The sequence below is a fragment of the Coregonus clupeaformis genome, chromosome 17 (assembly GCF_020615455.1).
Source record: "Coregonus clupeaformis isolate EN_2021a chromosome 17, ASM2061545v1, whole genome shotgun sequence".
Taxonomy (NCBI): Eukaryota; Metazoa; Chordata; class Actinopteri; order Salmoniformes; family Salmonidae; genus Coregonus; species Coregonus clupeaformis.
Genome location: NC_059208.1, coordinates 51,092,638 through 51,105,205, shown reverse-complemented (window position 1 = coordinate 51,105,205; position 12,568 = coordinate 51,092,638).

Genomic DNA, 12,568 nt, shown 5'->3' with positions numbered 1-12,568 from the left:
TAGCATTATTATCCTTGGCATTTACAGTATTTATTTTATTCACATGAAAGAGTGACATTTTTACAGAATCCTTTTTTTATTTTTATGAAATAGTGAAAAATAGTAAACTGTATAGGCCAATACCAATACATTAAAGGTCCCGCACACTCATCCTATTTCCCAAGTTAAAAATAGCCTTTGTAAAATTGGCCTACTTTGAAAACTATTGTAGCGACCCGCACAGACAGCTGTGTGTTATGTGTTAGGCTAGTAGATGGTTGTGTTGTACCTACCAGTACCCAGTGTTCGCGGGGTCCGACATGTCAATCAACCTGCTATCTGCCAATCACGGGAATGCCTGGAATGTTCTGATGCCGGGCATCCTGGCGTTTGGCGGAGTGGCGTGGAGGGGGGTTGGGCAGGGGGATGGAGCATTGGAAGTTAAGACCAGGTTTAGCTTTTGTTCTCTCTCTTTTTACGTCTGGGCTTCACAAGAGAAGGTCACGATTGGCTTGTGGGTTATCTTTCATTTATTTGGCGTGGGCTACGGCCAAACAGTAGCCTGTGTAAAGTTGGTTTAATAAACCGTCCATTCGTAAACTCAATCCTCTGTCTGGACAGTTGTTCTTTTATGATCTAGTCAGGTCATTACATTGGTGTCAGAAGTAAAAACGTTGATAAAAAGTTAGCCAGCTAGCTAGCTGACTTCTGTGGCTAGCTACCGTAGGTGAGAACGGGGGTTGAAGATGCTTCGAGGGAATCCGAAAGTGAAGGTGGAGGTAGGGGACGATTATGGCCAAGGAGGTGCGTGTGCATGGACGTCGGGGGTTCTGGCTGAGGAGATCGCTAGGGCACCGGAGCCCAGAGGCCGCTTGAGGGAGGACGTTAGAGTGATGGCGGCTGAAGCGGGCATGAGTGCTTCGTCGACTGTGTTTTGCGCGGATTCTGGTGGGCGGACCGAAGGGGGTGACGTCGACGCGGGCGGGACGAGGAATCTGGGGCTCAGGATGTAAACAAACATGGCAGCGCCCAGTTCCCGGCTGCGTCCGTATCCGTTAAGACCCCGAAGTATTCCGGTAAGGCGGATTGGGAAGCTTTTCATGCTCAGTTTGAACTGTTAGCTCATTTTAGGGGTGGTCGGATGAAGATAGGGCACTGCAGTTGGCTTTATGCCTCACGGATGAAGCTCTGGCCTGTTTGATATTGATTAGCCCCGAGGACAGACGTGATTATGGTGCTTTAGTGGGAGCACTGAGGAGGCGCAATGGACAGTGTGTACAGCCCGGGCTACTGCGCTCCGAACTGAGTAATAGACGCAGGCAGCCTGGAGAGCCTCTACGGGTGCTAGCTAATGACATTGAGAGCCTCTCTCGGCGGGCATATGCTCACATGCCCCCCTCCGTGCAGAGCGAGCTAGCACGGGACCAGTTCATACAGGCGCTCTCTCCTACGGAGCTGCGCATACAGACCCAGCTGGCTCATCCTGAGTCATTGCAGGTAGCCTTGGAGATGGCTTTGGAGAGGGAGCTGGTGTGGGCTGGGGCTTCAGCTGGGGCTTTGGTGGGGGGTGCAGGGAGACAGACCCTCTGTGCGAGCTGGGGGCAGAGCAGCCCGAGCCGGAAAAGCCTGCATGGGTGGCTGAAATGACAGAACTCATTCGTGCTGTGTCGCTACAGGCGGCACGAAACACACGCCCTGGTCCCAGGGTCTGCTGGGGTTGTGGCCAGCCAGGCCATCTGCGCCGAGATAGCCCCATGTCCCCCAGAGCTCAGGGAAAGCGGCTCGGGGTCCGCATAGACCGGGTAGTGCGGACCCCTGGCTTTCTATCCCAACCACCATCTTCTTCAGGAGGAGCCCACCGGCACAGACGGGGAAGCAAGGCTCCACTTCCCCAGAAGCAGACGAGGGCAAGCGGATGGAGCCTGTTGTTGTGGTGGGCCGGACCTGTGTTGGGGACTTTTGTCATGTCCCTGTCACTGTGGAGGGGGTGCCCTGCTCCGCCCTGGTGGACACTGGGTCCACAGTAACCCTGGTGAGGCCAGATATTGTGCCAGGTTGGACTCAGTGTGAGCCTACAACTGTGCAGCTCCGCACAGTCACAGGTGAGCTGGCACCCATGAAAGGGAAGGGAATAATGACTCTGACAGTAGGGGGCAGGACTCTGCGTCATCCTGTGTGGGTGGCGGCTGTGCAGGACCCTTGTATCCTGGGGTTGGACTTTCTTAGGAGCACAGGCTGCCAGTTAGACCTAAATAGGGGCACACTGAGCTTCCAGGGAGGGCCGGAGGTCACCATGGCCCCTAATGTCACATTCACTCAACCCAACAAACCCTTTACTCCAACAGTTAAAGCAGCAGAGACTCATGGCTGCCCCCCTCCCCCACATCTGGGTGTGACTTTTCCCCAGCCCCCTGTCACCTACGGCGTTGCGTTACATTCCCCCAGCTACCTCCACGACACAGTCCTCTGTGAGCCCGGGCCGCGCCCCCCAGCCCAGCTACCCCAGATGGGAGGGGAGAGGACACTGTCTGCAGTGAGGGAGATATGGGGGAGGAACTGTGTTGGTCTTGACCCCGAGCAGCAGGAACGGTTGAGGCAGTTGCTGTTTGAATTCAGAGACAGCTTTGCGCTGAGTGAGGAAGAGGTGGGTCAGACTCATCTGGTGCAGCATGAGATCGACACAGGTGATGCTCGACCTATCAAGATGCGTCCCCGCCGTATCCCGCTGGCACGCCAGGAGGCGGCAGACAAGGCTGTGTTGGAGATGCAGCGGGCAGACTTCATTGAGCCCTCAGACAGCCCCTGGGCGGCGCCAGTCGTCATGGTTCCGAAGAAGGGGGGCAAGCTGAGGTTCTGTGCGGACTACAGGCGGCTGAATGAGGTAACCAGGAAGGACTCATACCCCATACCACGTATCGATGAGTCGCTGGACCTGGTTAGGGGGTCCTCCTGGTTCTCCTCACTAGACCTCCGCAGTGGCTACTGGCAGGTGCCCCTCTCCCCAGAGGCCAGAGCCAAAACTGCGTTCTCCACTAACAGAGGACACTGGCAGTTCAAGGTCCTGTGCTTTGGCCTGTGCAACGCTCCAGCTACTTTTGAGCGTTTGATGGACAGGGTGCTGGATGGCATCCCCCGACAGCAGTGTCTGGTATACCTCGATGACATCCTGGCCCATGGCAGCTCCTTCCAGTCAGCCCTGGGGGCGCTACGGTGTGTGCTGGAGAGGGTGGCTGCCGCAGGTCTGAAGCTCCACCCCGAGAAGTGCCACTTCATGAGGAGAGAGGTGTCCTTCTTGGGCCACCGAGTGGGGAAGGAGGGGATCAGCACCATGGAGGACAAGGTAGCGGCTGTCAGAGACTGGCCCACCCCCACCGACCAGCGTCAGCTGAAGAGCTTCCTGGGCCTGGCCTCGTACTACAGGAGGTTTGTACGGGGCTTCTCAAGCGTTGCTGCTCCACTGAACCGCCTGCTGCCGAAGGACAAGGCTTTCACTTGGACAGTGGAGTGTGAGGAGGCGTTCAACACCCTCAAACGTGCACTGATCGAGGCCCCCGTGCTCGTCCCCCCTGACCTCACATTGCCCTTTATCCTGGACACAGACGCGAGCAATGTGGGCATGGGTGGGGTGCTGGCCCAGGTGGGGCCAGAGGGGGAGAGAGCGGTGGCGTACTTCAGCAAAACATTTGACAAACATGAGCGCCGCTACTGTGTCACCCGGCGGGAGCTCTTGGCTGTTGTGGCTTCCGTCAAACACTTCAAGTACTACCTGGGTGGTCTGCCCTTTACTGTAAGGGACTGACCACTCTGCTCTCCAGTGGCTCATGTCTTTCAGAGAGCCAGAGGGGCAGGTGGCACGCTGGTTGGAGGAGCTTCAGCTGTATGACTTCACGGTGGTGCACAGGGCAGGGGCACGCCACTCCAACGCCGACGCCATGTCCCGTCGGCCCTGTACTGCTGACGGCTGCCGCCACTGTGAACGGAGAGAGGGACGGGAGAGAGAGCTGTGTGCAGAGGAGGGGGTCTGTGCCACAGTGTGTCGGGCGAGCGGGCCTGTCTGCTGTGAGCTGCAGACTGTCGACGTGGCTGAATGGGGGCAGCAGCAGGGACGGGACACAGACCTACAGCCAGTGCTACAGTGGGTAGAGGCGCAGGTGAGGCCACCATGGGAAGAGGTGACAGCGCTCTCACTCGCGACCAAAGGGTTGTGGTCAAAGTTTGAGCGACTGCGGCTGGCTGATGGCGTGTTACAGCGGGCATGGAAGGAGTCAGCTACGGGGGAGGAGAGGTGGCAGGTGGTGGTCCCAAAAGCATTGCGGGAGGCTGTGCTCCAGAGTACTCATGGGGGGTGGGGACTGGACACTTTGGGGTCACAAAAACACTGCACCGCCTCCGTCAGGGCTTTTACTGGGGGCAGCACAAGAGGGATGTGGAAGACTTTTGCCGCCGCTGTGACAACTGCACAGCGAGAAAGGGGCCCCCCAGGCCGCTCTCATGCTCAGCTCCAACAGTTCCCAGTGGGGGCTCCCATGGAGAGGGTGAGAGTGGATGTAGTTGGGCCGTTCCCCACCACAGACAGTGGAAACCGCTGGGTGCTCACGGCCATGGACTATTTCACAAAGTGGCCCGAGGCCTATGCTCTGCCTGACCAGGAGGCAGAGACCATCGTCGACGCCCTGACAGCGGGGATGTTCAGCAGGTTTGGAGCTGCAGAGTCCATCCACAGCGACCAAGGCAGAAACTTTGAGTCCCGTGTGTTCGCCACCATGTGTGAGAGGCTGGGTATGCACAAGACCCGCACTACTCCTCTCCATCCTCAAAGTGATGGCCTTGTGGAGCGCTTCAACAAAACGCTTGGACAGCAGCTGGCCATCGTCTCTTCCAAACACCAGCGTGACTGGGACAAGCACCTGCCTATGGTCCTCATGGCATGCCGCTCCGCTGTCCAAGACTCCACCTCCTGCACGCCTGCCCTCCTCATGCTGGGGAGAGAGATCCGTACTCCCTGCGGAGATGGCGTTTGGTCGGCCCCTGGATAGCCCTCATGTTTCCCCGGGGCCGGAGTATGCCCGGAGACTCCAGGACCGCCTGGAGACAGCCCACACCTTCGCCAGAGAGCAGCTGCTGAATGCAGGTGTGAGGCAGACGAGGAACTATGACGTGCACACCCGGGAAGGCACTTTGTGGCTGGGGGAGCTGGTCTGGGTCTACAGCCCGCTAAGGAAAAAAGGCAGATGCCCCAAGTTGGACAGTCACTGGGTGGGACCCTGCAGTGTCCTGGAGAGGGTAGGGGAGGTTGTTTACCGGGTGCAGCTTCCTCCCAGGGGGAGAAAGGTGACACTGCACCGGGACAGGTTAGCCCCATATAGAGGGGCCTCTTCTCCCCAAACCCCAGGAACCCCCACAATTCCCCTCTCTGGCAATGACATTCTCCAGGCACCCACCCCCAGGTGCCGCAGACAAGGCTCCAGACAGCCCACTCCCCCTGTGTCACCGCGTGGTTCCCCAGAGCCACGGACTGTATTACCCGTTCCCGCTTCCTTGTCCCCCATGTCCTTGCCTTCATCCCCTGGTTCCCAGAGGGGCACTCTGCGGCCATCACAGCCACGCAGGCAAAGGAGACCTCCGGGTCGCTTCAGAGACTTTGTTTGTTCCCTCGGGGACGAGGGACTTTGTGGTGGGGGGGCTGTGTAGCGACCCGCACAGACAGCTGTGTGTTATGTGTTAGGCTAGTAGATGGTTGTGTTGTACCTACCAGTACCCAGTGTTCGCGGGGTCCGACATGTCAATCAACCTGCTATCTGCCAATCACGGGAATGCCTGGAATGTTCTGATGCCGGGCATCCTGGCGGTTGGCGGAGTGGCGTGGAGGGGGGTTGGGCAGGGGGATGGAGCATTGGAAGTTAAGACCAGGTTTAGCTTTTGTTCTCTCTCTTTTTACGTCTGGGCTTCACAAGAGAAGGTCACGATTGGCTTGTGGGTTATCTTTCATTTATTTGGCGTGGGCTACGGCCAAACAGTAGCCTGTGTAAAGTTGGTTTAATAAACCGTCCATTCGTAAACTCAATCCTCTGTCTGGACAGTTGTTCTTTTATGATCTAGTCAGGTCATTACACTATGCTGCGGGTGAAAATGTATTGGTCACGGGTTGCAGGTTTTTGCGCTACTTCTAAATTGCACCGCGGCCACCATGGCATCTCTTTACATTTTTATTTTATTAATTTCACACTGCTACCGCTGACTATCAAGCAATGAGGCAGGCTGTTGCTGAGTGAGTGAGTGAATGAGTGAGTCAGTGAGTGGTGGGGAGGGAGGGGGAGGGCCGGAGGTGTGTGTGTGTGTGTGTGTTGAGCACAGTCATTGGTGTTGAGAGAGCGCTGCAGCAGGCAGACATGACAAGTGATGTGAGAACAACTAACTAATTAACTAACACTAGCTCGCTACATACTTCTCCCTCATAATTCTTCTTTGCCTCATTCGTTGTATCCCGACCGCCCCCCAGTCCTACACTCTTAGAAAAAATGGTTATTTCGGGTTCTATATTGAACCTTTTGCTTCTTTGGACGAGATTAAAGAACCCTTTACTAAAAAGGTGCTATAAATCCAGTGAAGGCAAATAACCTTGAGGGTTCTATCCCTACCCCAGAGTGTAATGTGGATTTTAGCAAACAACAGCTAACAAAAGCTAACACAGTCACATCAAACTCTGAAATGACAGCGAACTAGCTCATTTTTCATTTGTTTTAGTTGTTTTGCATTGACATTTATATCTATATTAATGTGCTGTTGCAAGATAAATGTTAGCTAAAAGCAAGAGGAAATAATGTGTTTAAAAGCTTACACTCATAGGGTGCGTTCGTAAATTCACTTTGGCTATCTACTCCGATTTCAGAGCATTCTCATCTGAGTGTGCCAAAGTGCAGAATAACTGATTAATTTACGAACACGCAACACCCGTTGAATATGACCATTATCAGTAAACGTAGTAAAAAAAAACAACTATTAAATTGTTGCCAGCAGCACAGTTAGTCACCAACGCTCTAGATAACATGAAAACAGCCTAACCAGCTCTGCTAGGGCGAGTAAAATGGTCAGTGTTCTCTCATTTGTGTATGGAAGTAGCTAGAAAGCTAGCTAACTTTAGCCAGTTAGCTTGGGTGCTTGACTGCCGTTGTGAGGTCAGAACGCTCGGATTAACCCTACTCCTGGCCAGAGCTTCCAGTGTGCGCTCTGAACGCTCCGAGAGCAAAATGCTCTGAATTTATGAAAAGACAATCTGACAACGCTCTGAATTTATGAACACCTAGAGTGCACTCTGAGGGGGTCTATATAGAACCTTTTGGTCAATTCAAATTTTAATTGCCATTCTTTAAAAAAAATCCACTGCCATTCCAGCATGATGATGCAAGAGGATGGTGGTTGAAGTTGCGAATAGCCTACCTATAAGCACATTATTTTTCAATCTATTAAGGGAAACAAAGTTGATTATGTAATTCAAATATATGCAGCCAAAGTCATATGATAAACTATAGAATTTGAGCACCGTTTTAACGCTAGCATAGCTAGCTAACTAGCTAACTTTGCTAGCTAGCTAACTTTGCTAGCTAGCTGACTACACAGGAAAAAGCTAGGCTACTTTAATTAGTCACTTTACAAGCTACCTAGCTAACTCTTACAAATAAACATTATTTTTTATTATGGAATATGCCAAATAGGGCTACAGACCCAGCCTGACATAGGCTATTAGCTTGTTACTTTTATTTCATTATTTCAGTGTGGAGTCAGATGAGGGGACTGTGTTTCATGAAGCCATTAGAAGACTGTTGCCTACCTCTGTTGAATGTACATTATGGGCAGTGGGCTGACTGAGAGGAGGTATGCATCTAAATGATTTATAATAAATTATGTATAATAAGTCTTTGTGATTCAATAGCCTAGTTAATCATTGCATGACTTTTAACATACTATCTATGTTTTGCTCAGTCTGGCAGTAACCAACTATCAGAGGCAGAGGATCTCTATTTTGGCTGCTGCTGACAACAACTGCATGTAAGTTGTTCTTCTACATCATAACAATTATATGTGCGCATAGATTTTGTCTTCACTTTTTTCTTCTTCTCAGGAACCAGCCTAGACAACAACCCAAACTGTACTGTTCCATAAAGAAGTCAGCCAGAGTTGATACCAAGATTGACGTGGGCCATCAATCAAACAAACAGATGCCTCCCTGGCCACCAGTGTTTATTTCCAAACTAAGTTTGCATATAATGACAATAACATCTCAAAACTATGCTGGTATTCCTTTGTCCATTATTTAATAGTTTTTTATATTATATTCTTAGCGAAAAATATGAAAATGTATTAGCAGTAGCCATAATTCCTAAATGTCACCATACAGGGTTCTATATGGAACCAATTTTGTTTCAGTGAAGAAGAACCCTTGGGGTTCTGATCAAAGAACCCTATAAAAGTGTTCTATATAGAACTTTTAGGGTTTCCATATATGAAGCAAGCAATAGAACCCTTTTGGTTCTTTAAGGAACCTTTTTTTCTAAGAGTGTACCAATCATTACTAGAGCCAACAAAGCAGGGGAGAGAAACAAAAATAATCATCCAACATTTCCAGAGAGAAGGAGAGAGGATCCAAATTAAAGGGATACCCTTTATGATACCCTTTATTGACTGATGCCCAATGATGCCCTTTATCTACTTCCCCAGAGTCAAATGAACTTCTGGATATCATTTTTATGTTTCTGTGTCAAGTATGAAGGAAGTTAGAGGTAGTTTAGTGAGCATGCTAGCAGATACCCATAGACTTACAGTCATTGCACTAACGCTAGTTAGCAATTGCTCGAGCGCTACAACTTCCTTCAAACTGCACGCAGGGACATATAAATTGTAGCACACTCTGGAATATGTTCCGGGATTCATCCAATGGCATTGAGGAGTGTACCATCTCAGTCACCGGCTTCATCAATAAGTGCATCAATGACGTCGTCCCCACAGTGACCGTTCGTACATATCCCAACCAGAAGCCATGGATTACAGGCAACATCCGCACCGAGCTAAAGGCTAGAGCTGCCGCTTTCAAGGAGCGGGATACTAATCCGGACGCTTATAAGATATCCCGCTATGCCCTCAGACGAACCATCAAACAAGCAAAGCGTCAATACAGGACTAAGATTGAATCGTACTACACCGGCTCTGATGCTCGTCGGATGTGGCAGGGCTTGCAAACTATTACGGACTACAAAGGGAAACCCAGCCGCGAGCTGCCCAGTAACGCAAGCCTACCAGATGAGCTAAATGCCTTTTATGCTCGCCTCGAGGCAAGCAACACTGAAGCATGCATGAGAGCACCAGCTGTTCCAGATGACTGTGTGATCACGCTCTCCGTAGCCGATGTGAGCAAGACCTTTAAACAGTTCAACATTCACAAGGCCAGATTACCAGGAGATGTACTCAGAGCATGCGTGGACCAACTGGCAAGTGTCTTCACTGACATTTTCAACCTCTCCCTGACCGAGTCTGTAATACCTACATGTTTCAAGCAGACCACCATAGTCCCTGTGCCCAAGAAAGGGAAGGTAACCTGCCTAAACGACTACCGCCCCGTAGCACTAACGTCAGTAGCCATGAAGTGCTTGAAAGGCTGGTCATGGCTCACATCAACACCATCATCCCGGAAACCCTAGACCCACTTCAATTCGCATACCGCCCCAACTGATCCACAGATGACACAATCTCAATCGCACTCCACACTGCCCTTTCCCACCTGGACAAAAGGAACACCTATGTGAGAATGCTGTTCATTGACTACAGCTCAGCGTTCAACACCATAGTGCCCACAAAGCTAATCACTAAGCTAAGGACCCTGGGACTAAACACCTCCCTCTGCAACTGGATCCTGGACTTCCTGACGGGCCGCCCCCAGGTGGTAAGGGTAGGCAACAACACATCTGACATGCTGATCCTCAACACTGGCGCCCCTCAGGGGTGCGTGCTTAGTCCCCTTCTGTACTCCCTGTTCCACGACTGCATAGCCAAGCATGACTCCAACACTATCATTAAGTTTGCTGACGACAGTGGTAGGCCTGATCACCGACAATGATGAGACAACCTATAGGGAGGAGGTCAGAGACCTGGCCGTGTGAGGCCAGGACAACAACCTCTCCCTCAAAGGAGTTGATCGTGATCTACAGTAAAAGGAGGGCCAAACAGGCCCCCATTAACATCGACGGGGCTGTAGTGGAACAGGTTGAGAGCTTCAAGTTCCTTGGTGTTCACATCACCAACAAACTATCATGGTCCAAACACACCAAGATAGTCGAGAAGAGGGCACGACAAAGCCTATTCCCCCTCAGGAGACTGAAAAGATTTGGCATGGGTCCTCAGATACTCAAAAAGTTATACAGCTGCACCATTGAGAGCATCCTGACTGGTTGCATCACTGCCTGGTATGGCAACTGCTCGGCCTCCGACCGCAAGGCATTACAGAGGGTAGTGCATACTGCCCAGTACATCACTGGGGCCAAGCTTCCTGCCATCCAGGAGCTCTATACCAGGCGGTGTCTGAGGAATGCGCTAAAAATTGTCAAAAACTCCAGCCACCCTAGTCATAGACTGTTCTCTCTGCTACCGCACGACAAGTGGTACCGGAGCACCAAGTCTAGGTCCAAATGCTTCTTAACAGCTTCTACCCCCAAGCCATAAGACTCCTGAACAGCTAATCATGGCTACCTTGACTATTTGCATTGTCCCCCCCTGCCCCACTCCACCCCACACCCTCTTTTACGCTGCTGCTACTCTGTTATTATCTATGCATAGTCACTTTAACTCTACCCACATGTACATATTACCTCAATTACCTCGACTAACCGGTGCCCCCGCACATTGACTCTGTACCGGTACCCCCTGTATATAGCCTCCCTACTGTTATTTTATTTTACTGCTGCTCTTTTTTACTTAAAACTGCATTGTTAGTTAAGGGCTTGTAAGTAAGCATTTCACCTTAAGGTCTATACGTGTTCTATTCGGTGCATGTGGCAAATAAAATGTTATTTTATTTTATTTAATAAGAGGAGACAAGATGAGTTTGGTCTGTTTGCTGTATGCATGTTGAAGGGGGTGTGTCGTCTACAATCATTCACTTCCCTTCATTCACTTCTGGAAGTTTACTCAAAAGATGAGTGAACCATTCCTTCACTTCATTATAACATCTTTGGTCTGACAGACGTTTACTGTCACGCCTACCCCTGCTCCCTCCCTCCGGCGCTCGACATCGCCGGTCAAAAAAACACCGGTCCTGGCAACTATTATTACTCACACCTGTTCCCCATCATTACGCTCACCTGGTCATCATTTTCTACGTGATTACTCCTCCTTTATTTAGCCCTCAGTTGACATCAGTCATTAGGTAGTATTGTTTTCTCTCACGTTCTCTACGCTTCTCTTGTTTGTTCATCGGTATCGTTTCTTTATTAAACTCACCTTCTGCACCTGCTTCCTGACTCCCAGCATATATGTTACATTTACGTGACACCCAGAATGGATTATATAATGTCAACAAACATGGGGCCACTCATAGCAGGCAAATAGCTTAACATTAGCTCATCATAATCAGCACAACCTTCAAAAAATTATTTTACACATGTCATAGGTGTCCATTACAATCTATGCAATAATCGGAATACATTGTTTGTCACCAGTTGTCACGCTCTGGCTCTGGGACTCTGTATGTTGAGCCAGGGTGTGTTCGTTCTGTGTGGGTTGTTTCTAGGTTGGGTGTTCTAGGTTGTTGTTTTCTGTGTTGGCCTAAGTGACTCCCAATCAGAGGCAACGAGTGTCAGCTGTTTGCTGGTTGTCTCTGATTGGGAGCCATACTTAACTGTCTGTGTTTCACTTTGTGTTTGTGGGTTTTTGTTCCGTGTCGGTATGTTTAACCGTGGACTTCACGAATCGTGTTTTGTTTGTTACTTTAATTAAATAAAGTCATGTTTGTTTCACACGCTGCGCCTTGGTCTACTCCTTACCCTGACGATCGTGACACCAGTACTTGAAAACATGTGAATACAACTGTAAATACATTATAATCCATACATATATATACTGTATTCTAGAGTGGAACAACAACACGATTGTCACGGATTCTGCCGAGGCTGCTCCTCCTCCTTGCTCGGGCAGGCATCGGCGTTCGTCGTCCCCGGAGTACTAGCTACTGCCGTTCGATGTTATCGGTGTTTGTTTAGTTTTGTCTGTATTGTTTACACCTGTTCGTCCTTATGTTAATTATTTCCCTTATAATTACCCCTGTCTCTCATCTGTACTTTGTGTGTGATTGTTTTCCCCTTCACGGTTGTCTATTTTGTGAGCGGGTTATTTCCTCCCTGCGTGGAGTTATTTTCTGTGTCCTTTTGGATCCTTTTCGTATTAAAAGTACGTATCCGAGAGTTCTGTGTCCTGCGCCTGACTTTGTTTACCGCATCTCACAGACAGTCATGACAGAATCACACACCTTACCATGGAGTCAGCAGGAGCGACGGCACCGACTGGGTCACTCGAGGAGCGCGTCCTACAACAGGCAGCGATGCTC